Below are 14,209 nucleotides of genomic sequence, written 5' to 3'. Positions count from 1 at the left end.
ACACATCCCATTTTCCCAAAGAAAACAGACCTGTTCTTAGCATCGTGCCTAGCTGTGAATTTTGGCCTCTAGCTCAGCCGGCACCTAGAAAAACCTACTAAACCTGCACATTTTTTAAAACTAGACACCTAGGCAATCCAAGATGGGGAGACTCGTGGGACTCTTACCAGGTTCTGTTATCCAGAATCCTTTGCACACCTCAAAATTTGGCCAGAAAACACATCTTCCTCACATTTCAGTGACAGAAAGTTCTGGAATCTGAGAGGAGCCACAAATTTCCTTCAACCCAGCGTTCCCCTAAGTCTCCCGATAAAAACGGTACCTCACTTGTGTGGGTAGGCCTAGTACCCACGAAAGGAAATGCCCCAAAACACTATGTGGACACATCAAAATGATCAAATACTAAACTACCTGTTTTTGATGGGGACCTGCGTTTTTGGTCCTGGGCTCAGCAGCCATATAGGGAAACCTACCAAACCCAAACAGTTCTGAAAACTAGACACCAGAGGGAATCCAGAGAGGTCTGACTTGCATGGATCCCCCAATGTTTTCTTACCCAGAATCCGCAGCAAACTTCAAATTTAGCTAAAAAATCACATTTCTTCCCACATTTCTATGTAGGATCACTGCACCGGCACAAAATTCCTACCACCCAACTTTCCCCTCAGGCTCCCGGTAAAAATGATACCTCACTTGTGTAGGTGGGCCAAGTGCCTGTGACAGGGAAGAGCCAAAAACATGTCAAAATTGATGGGGAACCAAAGTGGGTCCAAAAGTGCAGTTGAAAAAAATCATTTTTAGGCTGACAAGAGGGTCAGAATTATTATCAGTATAAATGAGACAATGCTGGGTGGTAGGAATTTTGTGGATTCCTGCAGATTCCACAAGGTTCCATCACAAAAACGTGGAAAAAATGTGTGATTTCCAGCAAAGTTGGAGGTTTGCAGGGCATTGTGGGTAAGAAAATGGTGCAGGGTGCATGTGAAGCACACCACCATGTACTCACCCAGATGTTTAGTTTTCAGATGTGTCTAGGTCTTGTGGATTTTTTTACATGGCAGCATCCCAAAGTCCAAAAGGTGCAGGCCTCACCCTTCCAAGTGGTACAGATCAGCCCGGGGGGGGGGGGCAGAAAAGGTCTAATAAAAAAAATTCCCCCCGGGGAGCGACCCTTGGCTAAGGGGTCGCCCTCCCTTATAATTATAAATAATTTTAAAAAATCCCTGGTGTCTAGTGGCTTTGGCTTAATTAATATAGGCCAATCTGCCCCCGGGGGAGGGGGGGGGCAGAAAAGGCCTAATAAAAAAATTACCCCCCTGGGAGCGACCCTTGCCCAAGGGGCTGTTCCCCTTATGACAATTTCAAAACAAAAAACAAATTCCCTGGTGTCCAGTGGCTTCCTGCAGCACGATCGCTATGTGATCGTGCTGCAGGAATGCACAGAGACATGAAAAGGGAAGGAAAAGCCTGTCCTTCCCTTTTCATGCCTCTCTGCCTCCCCTTTCCCCGTACCGAGGAGAAACTAATCAGTTTCTCCTCAGTTGCGCTGGAAGAATTGCTTCTAGCAGGACAGGAGTTGACCTCTGATGAGGTCAGTGAGCTTTGGCGTGCTGACGTCATCAGACGTCACTGGGGGGTGGAGGAGGGTCGGGGTGGAAGGGGGACCTCCACACGCTGGTTTTTAAGGACAAAGGGCAGGCCACCAAGCCCTGTGAGAGCATTGAGATGGGGCACAAGGGATGCAGTAACCAGGCCAGCACAAGAGACCTAATTGCAAGGCAGCAGTCTCTACAGCAACTTCGCAGGTGGGTAGGGCAGCACACACAACAAGGCAAGTAGCTCAAATGGTGGTTTCTCCTGGCAGCAACACAGTGCCCTAGCAGAATAGGGTCCAGGAACAGCTGGCAGCAGGGTAACAAACAGAAAAACAATCCAGTGAATCCTTTAGGCCACCCAACAAGTAGCAGGCAGCAGGGCAACAGCAGAAAAGCAGTCGATATGAGTCCTTTATGCAGCGCAGCAGTCCTCCTAACAGAGGTTCAGTTCCAGTTCCAAAAATGCTATGAGAAACATAGTGTCAGATCCCCTGTACTTATACTCAAAAATGACTTTGATGTAAAGGGTAACTTCAAAGGAGCCCTTTCAAGTGTAACATAAACCCATTTTAACCCAGCCCTAGCTCCAGACATCAGTAGGGGGGTAAATCAGTCCTGAAGGCAGGACACAACCTATTGACATGTAAGCTGTGAACGACCACTCCCAGCCCAGGCAAACTATTAGTATGCAGGTGGCTGAAGATGCCTTTCCTGTCACACCCAGCCCTTCCTGTGATGTGGCTGGTCCGGTAATAAACCCTCAGTGAGAACATCAACAGATCAGCGTCCACTGCAGGCAAGCGCTGCTGCGAAAGACAGATTTCCAGTGCATGTTTGAGAGAGCACCAGAGGCACCGAAACACGGGCTGCACACAATGCAAAACCGGTCTGAATGACAAAGACCAGCCACACTCTAATTGCTCCAGGAGTGTTGCTCCAAAATACTGCATCATACGTTCACGACAGAGCTGCGCTGATGGGAACGCTGCCATTTCTCCTCGTTGTGGTTGGACAGCGATTGCGCATAAAAAACAGCAACAGCAGAATGCCAGCTAATAAAGCCAAAGTTATCAGAAATCCCCCGAAAATACTAGAGAAAATTTAGTGGATAGCTGAAGGTATCAAACTGAATACAGAGGAGAAGGTGTGAATGAAACCAGAACCAACAGCTTTGAAAAAAATATGTGATTCCAGTTGTACTGGATGCATTAAATATTCATCCCACGAGTTCACCGAAGTGTCTCAGAAAGTTTGTATTTAACAGGGACTGTATTTCTGCCGATGACCTTGCCACTTGAAGTGCGTAGGTCTTGCACGCAGATGTAAGGGCCACATGCTTTTGAAACAGTAAAGCTGCCGTTTGAAAGCACCTGGAACGTAGGTCTAATCAAGGGGACTGGAACTCCCTTCAGATAACAAGCCAAGTTCGCAGCAGAGGCGTTACACGCCCCATGCAAGGACAGCTGTTTACAAACAATCGAATGGCTGACTGAAGTCTTGCATTCTCTACCGCTAAGAAAGACTTCTTTCAAGCCATTGAAGCATTTGTACGAGAAGGGAAGCTCCCATACCTCATGGATGTAACTGTCTCCCAGCTTTTCATATCTGCCTACCGGAATGTGTTTTAAACAGGAGGTGAATTGAAGTGTTGAAATGGGCACATTAATGACCCTATGGTGTATGCACAAAGTGTAACTGTCACTCTGCCGTAGATGTGGTTTGGAGTCAGGCTGCAAAGCACATAGAGTTGTAAGCACAAAAAAATGCCAATTTTCTAAAATTGGCATTTCCAAAATAGTAATGTAAAATCCAACTACACCAGTAAGCAGGATTTCTCACTACCATTCCAAACATGGGGTACATGCCAACGCTACTCCTTTCAGATCAGAAACTGCCTCTTAAAAGTAAAAACAAGGGAATTCCCATAGCTGACATAGCAGAACAGCCCTCACAAAAGTGAAAAACAAAATAAACTGTCACTACTAGGACATACAAAACATAAAGGTGCATGCCATACCTTTTACTTACACAGCACCCTTGCCATTGAGCTACCTAGGGCCTATCATAGGGGTGACTTCGGTGTTCTAAAATGGGAGTTTAGACCTTGAGAAGTAGTTTGAAATGCTAAGTCAATGTGGCAGTAAACTGCGCATGCAGGTACTGCAGTGGCAGGCCTGAGACAGGTTTGAAAGGCTACTTCTGTGGGTGGCGCTATATGCATTGCAGGCCCACTACTAACATTTAATTTACTGGTCCTGGGTATAAGGTATACCACTATACAAGGGACTTACTGGCAATTTAAATATGCCAAACATACCATGTTTTACGGTAGAGAGCACATGCACTTATGCACTTTATCACTGGTCAGCAGTGGTAAAGTGTGCAGAGTCCTAAAGCCAACAAAAAGAGGATCAGAAAAATAGGAGGGTGATTTTGGGGATAACTCTGCAGAAAGGGCTATTTTCAGCACATGTAAACCTGGGTTTGTGACAACATTGGGTGCATACCCGACAGAGGAGTAAGAAGGAGAAATCTCTTTATTTCTCCTTGTTACTTTCTCTTTCCATGAGTGCTGCATTCAGTCACAAGGGAAAGTCAAACATGGAGATACAGCCCTTCAAGCAGGATGGAACAGGTACACAGAAGGTGGACAGTCACATAAGGATGGTGGAGTAGCTTGTTAAATATACATATGGTGGAGACAAAGATGACAAAGGGGACCTGGTGTATACGGTGAAATCACAAAAAAATTGAAAAAAGTGAACACTAAATAATAAGGGACCGTACTCATAGAAAAGCATAAAAGTGTACTTTTACAAGATTTTTTCCACAAACATTTCCAGAGGTATGCCTGGAAAGATGCACCAGGTGCAGATTTCCAGGCACACATCTGGGAATTTCATGTGACTTTACTTACAGGTTCCTACTTCTCCTGAGCAGAGTTCACCATAGTGGAGAGCTCCACAAAGAGGGAATAGAGCCTCCTGTGCAAAGGCACATTTCTTTTCTATAAAGGGAAACCATTTTCCTACTGGATAATTACCTTTCCCTACACTCTTAGAAAGCCTCGGGTGATCTGTTCCCCTTATGAAAGGGTAGATCATCCAGTCCTAGCTGGGGAAAATCTCTGACCTTCTCCAGGGTGGAAAGGGGTTGGGGAGGAGTTTGGGAATGCTCACAAATGTATATTTGTTGGCGATCCCAAACTTCAAAGCAAACCGCACTTGGGAAAGCCCATTTCTCACTGCTTGAGTGGTATGCACTATTGTGGATTTCTGTGCAATTTGGGTGCAGCAATGCCTGCTAGCACATGCATTTATGTCTTTGAGGAACCCATTTGTAGATTCCTGAGTAACATAACAAAAGGTGGACTTCCATATTCAATCATCAGCTTTGGAAGTGAGGCCCATGTTTTTTATGTGGCCACCTCCCATGTAGTTCAGACGCAAAAAGAAAAGGTAAAAAACAGGGTATAATTTAAAAGAAATTCAGGCAATACACACTTGTCAAATCTTAACAACTGCTGAGAAACAGGCAGTGCCATGACAATAACAAGCATTTGCAATGCAATTCATCTTGCATTTGTGAGGGTTTGAGCTATTGGCATTGTATATGACAATGTTTTTTTCCTATGTGTTTTGGTTTGGAGTGTAGTGAATGTATGTGTTGTGGAGTGGAATTATGTGGATTTGTATTGGAATGTTAGTTGTGGAATTGTGTGGAGTTGAATTGTGTGGACTTGAGCACAATTATGCTTATTGGAAATGTGTTATGGTGTGGAGTGCATTTATGTAGATTGTTGGTATGTGGCATAGAGTGCATTTACATGGGGTGTATTTATGTTGTGTTGAATAGAGTTTAATTAAGTGTTGTGTAATTATGTGGCACTGAGTGGTATTATGTGGAGTGTAATTATGTTGTGTGGTGCAGATTTGTGTGGCATTGAATTATGTGGTGTTGTGTGGTATTACGTGGCATGGGTTGGAGTGGTATTATGTGGCTTGGTGTGGAGTAGTATTATATGGTGTGGGTTTATGTGGGATATTGCATGGTTAAATTTTTATGTGGAGTGTAATTATGTATTTTGGAATTGAGTGGATATTTGTGTAATGTAAATATGTTGGGTGCAGGGATAGCAATACTAAACTTAATAATGTGCGTGATGTGAAGTGCTCTGATACCATACATTGGTAAGAGTGGTGCTATAAAACAAATGAAATGCATGTGAGAGAGAGGTTATAGAGGGATGAGGGGCACTGTTGGAGGCTGATAGCATGGGAATCTGTGGAGAAAAAAGTAATGGTGGGTAAGCGGTGCTCCATAAAAGATTGCCACACTGGGTGCCACCAGCAATAAAGCTGGCCCTGATTCTGTCACGACATTCCAGTGTCCAGCCCATGCCAAATTGCAAACCTATTTTTAGGTATACAGCCTGTCCTAACTTTGAAAACTTGATCTTCACTCACCCAAGTATAGATGATTCCTCCTAAAAGCATTACCCTAAGGTAGGCAGCAGACTTACAGCACAGGATATAAGTGAAAGTCTTTCTTGAGTAATCATTCCCCGGGCTCCACTCCTCAGAATACTGACATGCTCTGTTCAGTTTGGCACTGCGCCCTGATAGGTTACAGTTTATAATGCCCAGACCCAGAACACCAACAAAAAAACACCCTTCACAACACTAACCCACTACCACAATGCTACCTTGTTCCCGATGGCCTCACAATGAGATGCTTCCTCCCTGACACTGGTCTCTTTGGGTTATGTTGCTCCTATATATCAATTTACCGCTGTCACTAGAAAGCAACATACACATTGTTGTATGGAAACCCCATACAACACACACATTTATTTGCTGCAAAAAGCACATGTGCTGCATTTCATAAAGGAGTCTACAGCTGATTAAGCTCCAATTGTGTCTCATGATACTGATAAGTTTGCTCGCACATTAGTAGCAGAATGCACAGAAGCTGCTCCACATGAAGCACTGCTCACATGCGGATGGGTAATGCGAAGGGGGAGATGTAAATATAATGGAGCTGGGGAGGGCATTGAAGCTGGGCAATAGGGTTCGCGGCTGATGGGAGGCTCAACATCCTGTGATTGGTGCGGAGGAGAAGGGAGGGAGGGAAGGAGCAGGCCAAACAGGGCAAAGAAGAGGGTATGGCGTAATGGCTAGAGCAGCCGTCTTTGAAGCTTGGGAATCGCGTTTGAGTCTGTGCTCTGATACCTTTGTAGTGCAGGACAAAAGTAAAAAAGTTTTAAAAAACATGCAGTTGCCATACATACAAATGGGAGGGACAAATGCTGCATTAGCATGCAAGCACAGGCAAACAGTAAAAGAGCAGGAAACCAAGAAGAAAATAGTCCCCCAAAGAACAGATAAACAACTAGAGAGTAATGCTACCATACTTAGGGGGTTATTCTAACTTTGGAGGAGTGTTAATCCGTCCCAAAAGTGACGGTAAAGTGACGGATATACCACCAGCCGTATTACGAGTTCCATAGGATATAATGGACTCGTAATACGGCTGGTGGTAAATCCGTCACTTTTCCGTCACTTTTGGGACGGATTAACACCTCCTCCAAAGTTAGAATAACCCCCTTAGTCCCTTCTCCGTGGCAGGAACGGAAGAGAAAAAGGAGGGAGAAGGAGGCAGGACTGACCACTAGCAAGCAAAGATTTTTAAAGGACACTGACATAGAAAAATGAAAAGCAATGGGTGGTGTTGAACCCCACAAAGCATATATATTTTTAAAGGAGACTGACATAGACAAATGAAAAGCAATGGGTGGTGTTGAACGCCACAAAGCATATACAGCAGGTCGCTAAGCGACAGCAGAACGGCTGTCGAGGCTCAACCTAAAAAAGAAGAGGGGGAACCCCTGTTCTGTCCTTGCTTTCTGCCTTGCCTAGGTTCAACCATATTTGTTTGTTGCTTGTGCTGCTTTCACTGTTCTGTCTTCACATCACAAAGCTGAAAGTAACACAGGAAAAAAGAAAAGTAATCTTCAGTGATTCAGTAAACCACATGCGCTAATATTAATTGTTTTCTCTCCACCTGCCCTGGTGCGCTGCCACACTGTCCCTGCACTGTTCTATCTCATCCTGCCTGCTCCTGCATTCTGTGCATTCCAAAGCCAGACTGAGTTGTAAGGAAGGGTTAGTACTGGGGGTAAAGAGGGCCAAGAGCAGTGTGATGTGTGAGCCTCATCTGTCCTGCTCTTCTGCGTCCCCTCCAGCTGGACCTTGATTTATCAGCATACCATAATGGAAATATTGAATCATGCTTCAGCTCCAGAACAAGTTCCTGCAGTCCAGGAAATATTCCATAGACAAAAGCACACAAGGTACTTTCGTAAGCAATAGCTTTCAGTGCAACCTGCTGCATTATTTTATGAGAAGCTTAATTTGGTTACTTGCAAAAATGTAGGACGGCCAGGGCTTTAAATACAGGGTTTGCAGTAATAAAAGACAGAGAATTAAACCGGTGTCTACCAGACAGTATATACATGCATTCATTTTACACGTGAAATCAGTGATCTCTTTTTCCGTAGTGTGTTTAAGAACCCTTAAGGAAATTCAAGTCTGCGGTGCAGTCCCTAAAACACTTAACAAGTTTAACCTCAATTTACTTGCCATTTGTGTTGATATTTCCTGGGAGTTTTTCACTTTCCCAGAAGCGTTTCTTTAGTTTTGTTTTTATTGTCCTATATATATGACTTGTATAGTGTGTACTGTGGACGAGTGTTCATCACATTAAAGGAATGACAGCTCTGCAGTTGAGGCTGGAGGAAGTGCAAATTTAAGCAGTTCCTGAAACTGTGTCATAAAGGTCTTCTGACTACATGATCATCCAAGTCTTGGCTACACTGCACAGAGCATTAGTAACGTATCGGTGGATGTATCTGGGTGAACAACAGAGATACTGAAATAGTGGTTAGATGGCAAGCGGTCTCATTTACTAAATTTTTACACAACACAGAGCAGTAAGTAAAGGTGCTGCACTGCGTTGCATGAAAGAGACAGCAGATCGGCACCATATTTTCAAAGACATGGCACAATTCTGCTCTCTCCTAGCGCTTGTGAACTTGTGGTTGCCTAGTGCCAACACAGACACCCTTGCCTCGTGGCACAAGGATGCCTGAATTGTGGCTAGGATAGGTATTGTGCAGGAAGTTGTGCCACCTTGCACAATAACTATTCTTTAAAGCTGTTCCCTCTCTGTATTTGTGCTGCAGAATGCAGCATATATGAAAAGGTGAAATGAGGAGATATAAAGATATTTCTCCTTTTTGCGCCAGCCTCAGGTAGATGAACCGTTTTGGCACAAACTCATGTATACAAGTTTTAGTAAATATGGATTTGTGTCAAAACACATGGAAGGATGCATGGGAACACTGATGCACCACCCATGGTACACCTACCTGATGCAAGGTAACGCATGGCATTGCTATGCATTGCATTGTGGGTTACTTACTATTTTCTACAAAGCCACACAAATATGGATTTGCATGGCTTTGTAAATCACAAAATGGATTTTGCATTGGGGCTGAACCAAACAGGTGATGCAACCCAATGCAAAATCTTAGTAAATCTGAGCCCAGGTTCTAGTTCACCTCTTTTACACCACACTCATAATTAGGTAGGCCACCCTGCTTGTAAAGGAGTACTAGTTGCAGTTATTTGATCATCCCCTTAAGATCCCTAACCAAATTCATCCCACTGAAGCACCTAGGACAACCGCTCAATGTGGAGGAGAAAACCACTCTTTCATCAAGTATTAGAACATCAGATATATATTCCATAGAGTTCAACGGAGGATGTTTGAAAATTAATAATATGAGAAACCCACTTAGAATTATGTACAGTACACACTTCTAAGACCATCACTAAAAGCTGCTGTATCTCATTTCCAACATGACCAAATACCCCTTCTTTATTGGGGACACCATCTTGCCTTAATTTCGATTTACTATTAGATGAAAAACACTCTTATGAAGTGAAAACATTAAGGGGGTCATTCTGACCCCGGCGGTCATGGACCGCCGGGGCCGGGGTCGGCGGTAGCACCGCCAACAGGCTGGCGTTGCTCCGCCGGGCATTCTGACCGCGGCGGTACAGCCGCGGCCAGAAACGGAAAGTCGGCGGTGTACCGCCGACTTTCCGCTGCCCATGGGAATCCGCCATGGCGGCGCAGCTTGCTGCGCCGCCATGGGGATTCCGACCCCCTCACCGCCATCCTGTTCCTGCCGGTTCCGCCCGCCAGGAACAGGATGGCGGTGAGGGGTGTCGTGGGGCCCCTGGGGGCCCCTGCAGTGCCCATGCCAATGGCATGGGCACTGCAGGGGCCCCCGTAAGAGGGCCCCACTTTGTATTTCAGTGTCTGCTTTGCAGACACTGAAATACGCAACAGGTGCCACTGCATCCGTCGCACATCCTCCACTCCGCCGGCTCCATTCGGAGCCGGCATCCTCATGGAGGGGTGTTTCCCACTGGGCTGGCGGGCGGCCTTTTGGCGGTCGCCCGCCAGCCCAGTGGGAAACCCAGAATACCCGCAGCGGTCTTTTGACCGCGCAGCGGTATTCTGGCGGTTCCCTCCAGACGGGCGGCTCCCGCCGCCCGCCGGGGTCAGAATGCCCCCCTAAGACTGTTTTGAACTTGCATGCACCTAGAACTCTCATGCAGTCCCCTTCTCAAGTTGCTTGCACTAGCTACTCACTTGGGCACACAAAGGAAGCTTGCTGGCTGAAGGCCTGATTCAACTTAGTAGGAATCAAGCAGCAGCATTCGGTGTAACTATAACAGTGGATATGCATTGCTCTAATGTAGTTATCTGCTAGACTCAGTTGCGCCTCATCTGCCCAACTGTGGACCATGAGGTTCTCAGCTATCTGGGCCTGAAAAGTAGTCTAGTGAGGAAGGCAAAGGCTATTTCCAAAATGCTGCCATTTGGTAGTGCTAGGGATTTTAATGAAATAAAAAGCATTTAATTAATAATCTGTATGAGTGAATTGTAGGCCTAACTATTTTTTTTTAAAAATCTTTTTATTAATCATTCAGCACACATGACAGCACATTTTGTTATTGATAATTTTGCAATCCGTTTACACACATGTATAATCTTGTACAGCGCAATAGCGCAGTGAAGTGTAAAGAAAAACAAACTAAAAAGACAAATAAACAATGCAACTTGAAACTGAGTGACAAATAATAAAAGTCACAGCTAAACAACACCAATATCGCGGCTGGTACTGGCTACGCCGATTAGAGGGTTGGGCGGAGATAGGGTGATACAACTACTGTGTGTGGGGGGCAATGGGGACATAATTGAGGTATGAGTTGTGGGGTAGAGGAAGGCGTGGAGACGTACGAATAATGAGCTTGGCTAGACGTGGATTACAGGAAAACATATTCGAAGGTGAAGCACTGTGAGATGTTACGTTATTGCATTGTGGAAAATTAATAAATCAATAATACACATACCGTTGTTAATTTAGGGGGGGTATGTGTCGTCTCTAGCTTCCATGGCTACCACAAAAGTGTCCCAGACTTCGGGTCCGTCTTGTAGAAGGCCTCTTTGTTGTAGTAAGCGTAGTGTCTGTGCTTCGGCTTGTGAGCGACTGTGTAAGTCGCGAAGCCAAACAGAATGGGATGGAACGTGTGGGGCCTTCCAGTGCGTAGCTATTAGGCATTTAAAGACGACGAATGCTAAGTCAATGAATCTGTGTGTGTGTTTATCGCTTTTGGCACGGTGCCTTATGCCAAGTAAACAAGAGTCTGGTGTGGGCAACAGAGCATGGGATGTAATATCTGCTGTGACGTCCGTGACACAGGGCCAAGCCGAGTTTATGGAGTGACAGCTCCAGACCATGTGGTAAAAGTCTGCCGCCGGAGTGGCGCATCTGGGGCATGTCGGGTTTGTGCTCGGGTATATTCTTTGGATGCGGGCCGGGGATAGATATGAATGGTGGATATAGTTGAATTGGGTATAACGCAGTCTGGGATTGCGGGATATTGACTTAATCATTGTGAGAGCCGCGATCCAAGTTTTTTGTGATAATGGTGAAGGGAGGACGGAGTCCCATCGTGCTTTAGCGAGAGGCAAGGGGGAGGAGATTCCATCTAACAGTATTTTATATAGTTTAGTTATGATGCCTTTTGTGTTACCTACAGTAAGAATAGTGGTAAGTAATTGGGACTCGGGTGGTACGTTGTTACCAAAGCCCCAAAGGCTACTAAGTAGCCGTTTAATGGCGCTATACGTCAAAAAGGCTCCAGTGTGCATAACCCCAGCGTCCACTAGTTCCGCAAAGGTGCGCACAGTGGAGCTAGAGTAGCAGTCGCCTACATTCAGTGTGCTTATGTCACGTGTATCATGGTGTGATGAGAGTATTTGGGTGCCCGGCAATTGGAGTAGTGGTAGCAGAGGAGAGTAAGGCGGCGAAAGAGACTTGCTTTGAACGTATCTACGCCAGCAGAAACGAACTGCTTCCAACAATCTAGGTTTTGGCGATAGGCTGTTAGAGCCGGATAAAAGTGAAGATAATATCGTTTGTGGGGCTATATATGCTTGCAGCATTACACATTCTGGAGGAGGTGTTTCCCTGAGCCATGTGGTTAACCATAGCAGCTGGGCAGCTGCATAGTATAATTCAAAGTTAGGCATGCCCAGTCCTCCCGTTTCTAGCGGGTATTGTGTTATAGCTAACGCCACTCTACGCCTGTCTTTGCCCCAGAGCAGGTCAGTTAACAGGGAGTGCAATTTACAAAAGAACGAACGTGGTAAACATAGTGGAAGGGCAGTGAAATAATATAGGAATCTGGGAGGATAATCATTTTGGCTATTGCTACTCGAGCCATGGGAGATAGGGGAAGTGAACTCCATAACGACAATGAGTTGCGGGTAGTGCTAAGTGCCCTGTCGTTATTGCCCTCTTTCAGATAGGCAATGGAGTGATAAATTTGTATCCCGAGGTATTTAAAGGTGGTGTGTGACCATGGCAGCTGATATTGCGGTAATACCGTATGAAGGACGATTGGTATGGGGGTAAGGGGGAAAATACTTGATTTGGACCAGTTGACACGTAGTACAGAGGCGAGGGCAAAGGAGTCAAGCATTAATAACACCCCTGCTATAGAGGTGGAGTGGTTGCACAGGTATATCAGGGCATCATCTGCATATAAGGATACAATGTGATGTGTGCTAGATTCGGAGATGCCCCAAATGTGTGCATAGCTATGCAGCTGAATAGCTAATGGTTCCATGGCTATAGCGAACAATAAAGGGGATAATGGGCAACCCTGTCTGGTGCCTCTGCCTATAGGGAATGCTTCTGAGATAGCTCGACCATTTTTAACTCGAGCTGTGGGTTTGGAGTAGAGCGTTTTGATCCAATTAATGAACCCAGGGCCGAATCCAAATGCTTTGAGTGTGCGTAGAAGATAGTCCCAGCTCAACGTATCGAACGCTTTTTCAATGTCTAGGGAGAGGGCTACCACTTCTGATTCTGTGTTGTTGTGTATTATGTGGATTAATCTTCTAATATTTAAAAAGGTGCTTCTCCCTGGAATAAAGCCAGATTGATCAGAGTGTATTAAGCTTGATAAGTAAGGGAGTAGTCTGTTTGCCAGTATTTTCCCCAATAATTTGCAGTCTGTGTTGAGGAGAGAAAGCGGTCTGTATGATTTGACATCGAGAGGGTCTCGGCCAGCTTTTGGAAGGACAACTATTAGGGCTTCACGCATGGAATCCGGTAATTGCAATTTATTGCGCGCTTCGTTGAACACCTCTATGAGTGGTTGTAGGAGGTGGGTAGCATGGGATTTAAAATACTCTACCGGAAGGCCATCTGAGCCAGGGGTTTTGCCACGTGCCATTTGCGCCAGAGCTGAACGCAATTCTTCTATGGTAATAGGACCCTCTAATGCAGGTGCATTGTCGATAATATGTTGGTTTTGGGAGACTAGTGATAATATGTCAGCCAGTTGCTGCTCCGGAGGGGGGGGAGGAGGCATTTATAGGGTACGGTAGTATGTAGAAAAGGCATCGTTAATTCCTGCTTGGGTGTTGGTAATAACATTGGAGTTCAAGCGTATCGCACCAATAGGTGATGATTGCGAGGGTTGGCGGGTCAGCCACGCTAGCAGTCTCCCTGACCTGTCCCCCTCAGCATGTTGTCGTTGCATGTAGTGTCTGTAGTCATGCTTACATAGTCTGGTGTCTACTTCTTTATGGGCTGCTCTGAGCGAATTCAGTGCTGCTATTGTGGACTCATTTCTAGAGACCTCAACCACTATTTTACGGAGTTCAGCCTCAAGGACTTGTAATTCTTTGGTGAGTGTCCTTTTTACCCCCACTGTGGCCGCGAGGCAGTGTCCTCGTATTACCGCTTTATGGGCATCCCATTCTATGGCGCGAGATGATGTTGTATTTTTATTCCGTGAGAAGTAATCAGCCAGACACTTAGACATTTCTGCGTGAAAGGGGGGGTCTAAGAGAGCTTCTGTCTGTAGTCGCCATGTTGGTATGCGAGTGTGGATGTGGCCCCCGGAGATTATTGCGCAGAGCGGGTTATGATCTGATATGGTGCGTGCTAGGTATTCTGTCGA

This window comes from Pleurodeles waltl, chromosome 3_1, assembly GCF_031143425.1.
Source record: "Pleurodeles waltl isolate 20211129_DDA chromosome 3_1, aPleWal1.hap1.20221129, whole genome shotgun sequence".
NCBI lineage: Eukaryota > Metazoa > Chordata > Amphibia > Caudata > Salamandridae > Pleurodeles > Pleurodeles waltl.
The sequence above is the reverse complement of the archived record's forward strand: the minus strand, read 5'-3'. Positions refer to the sequence as shown.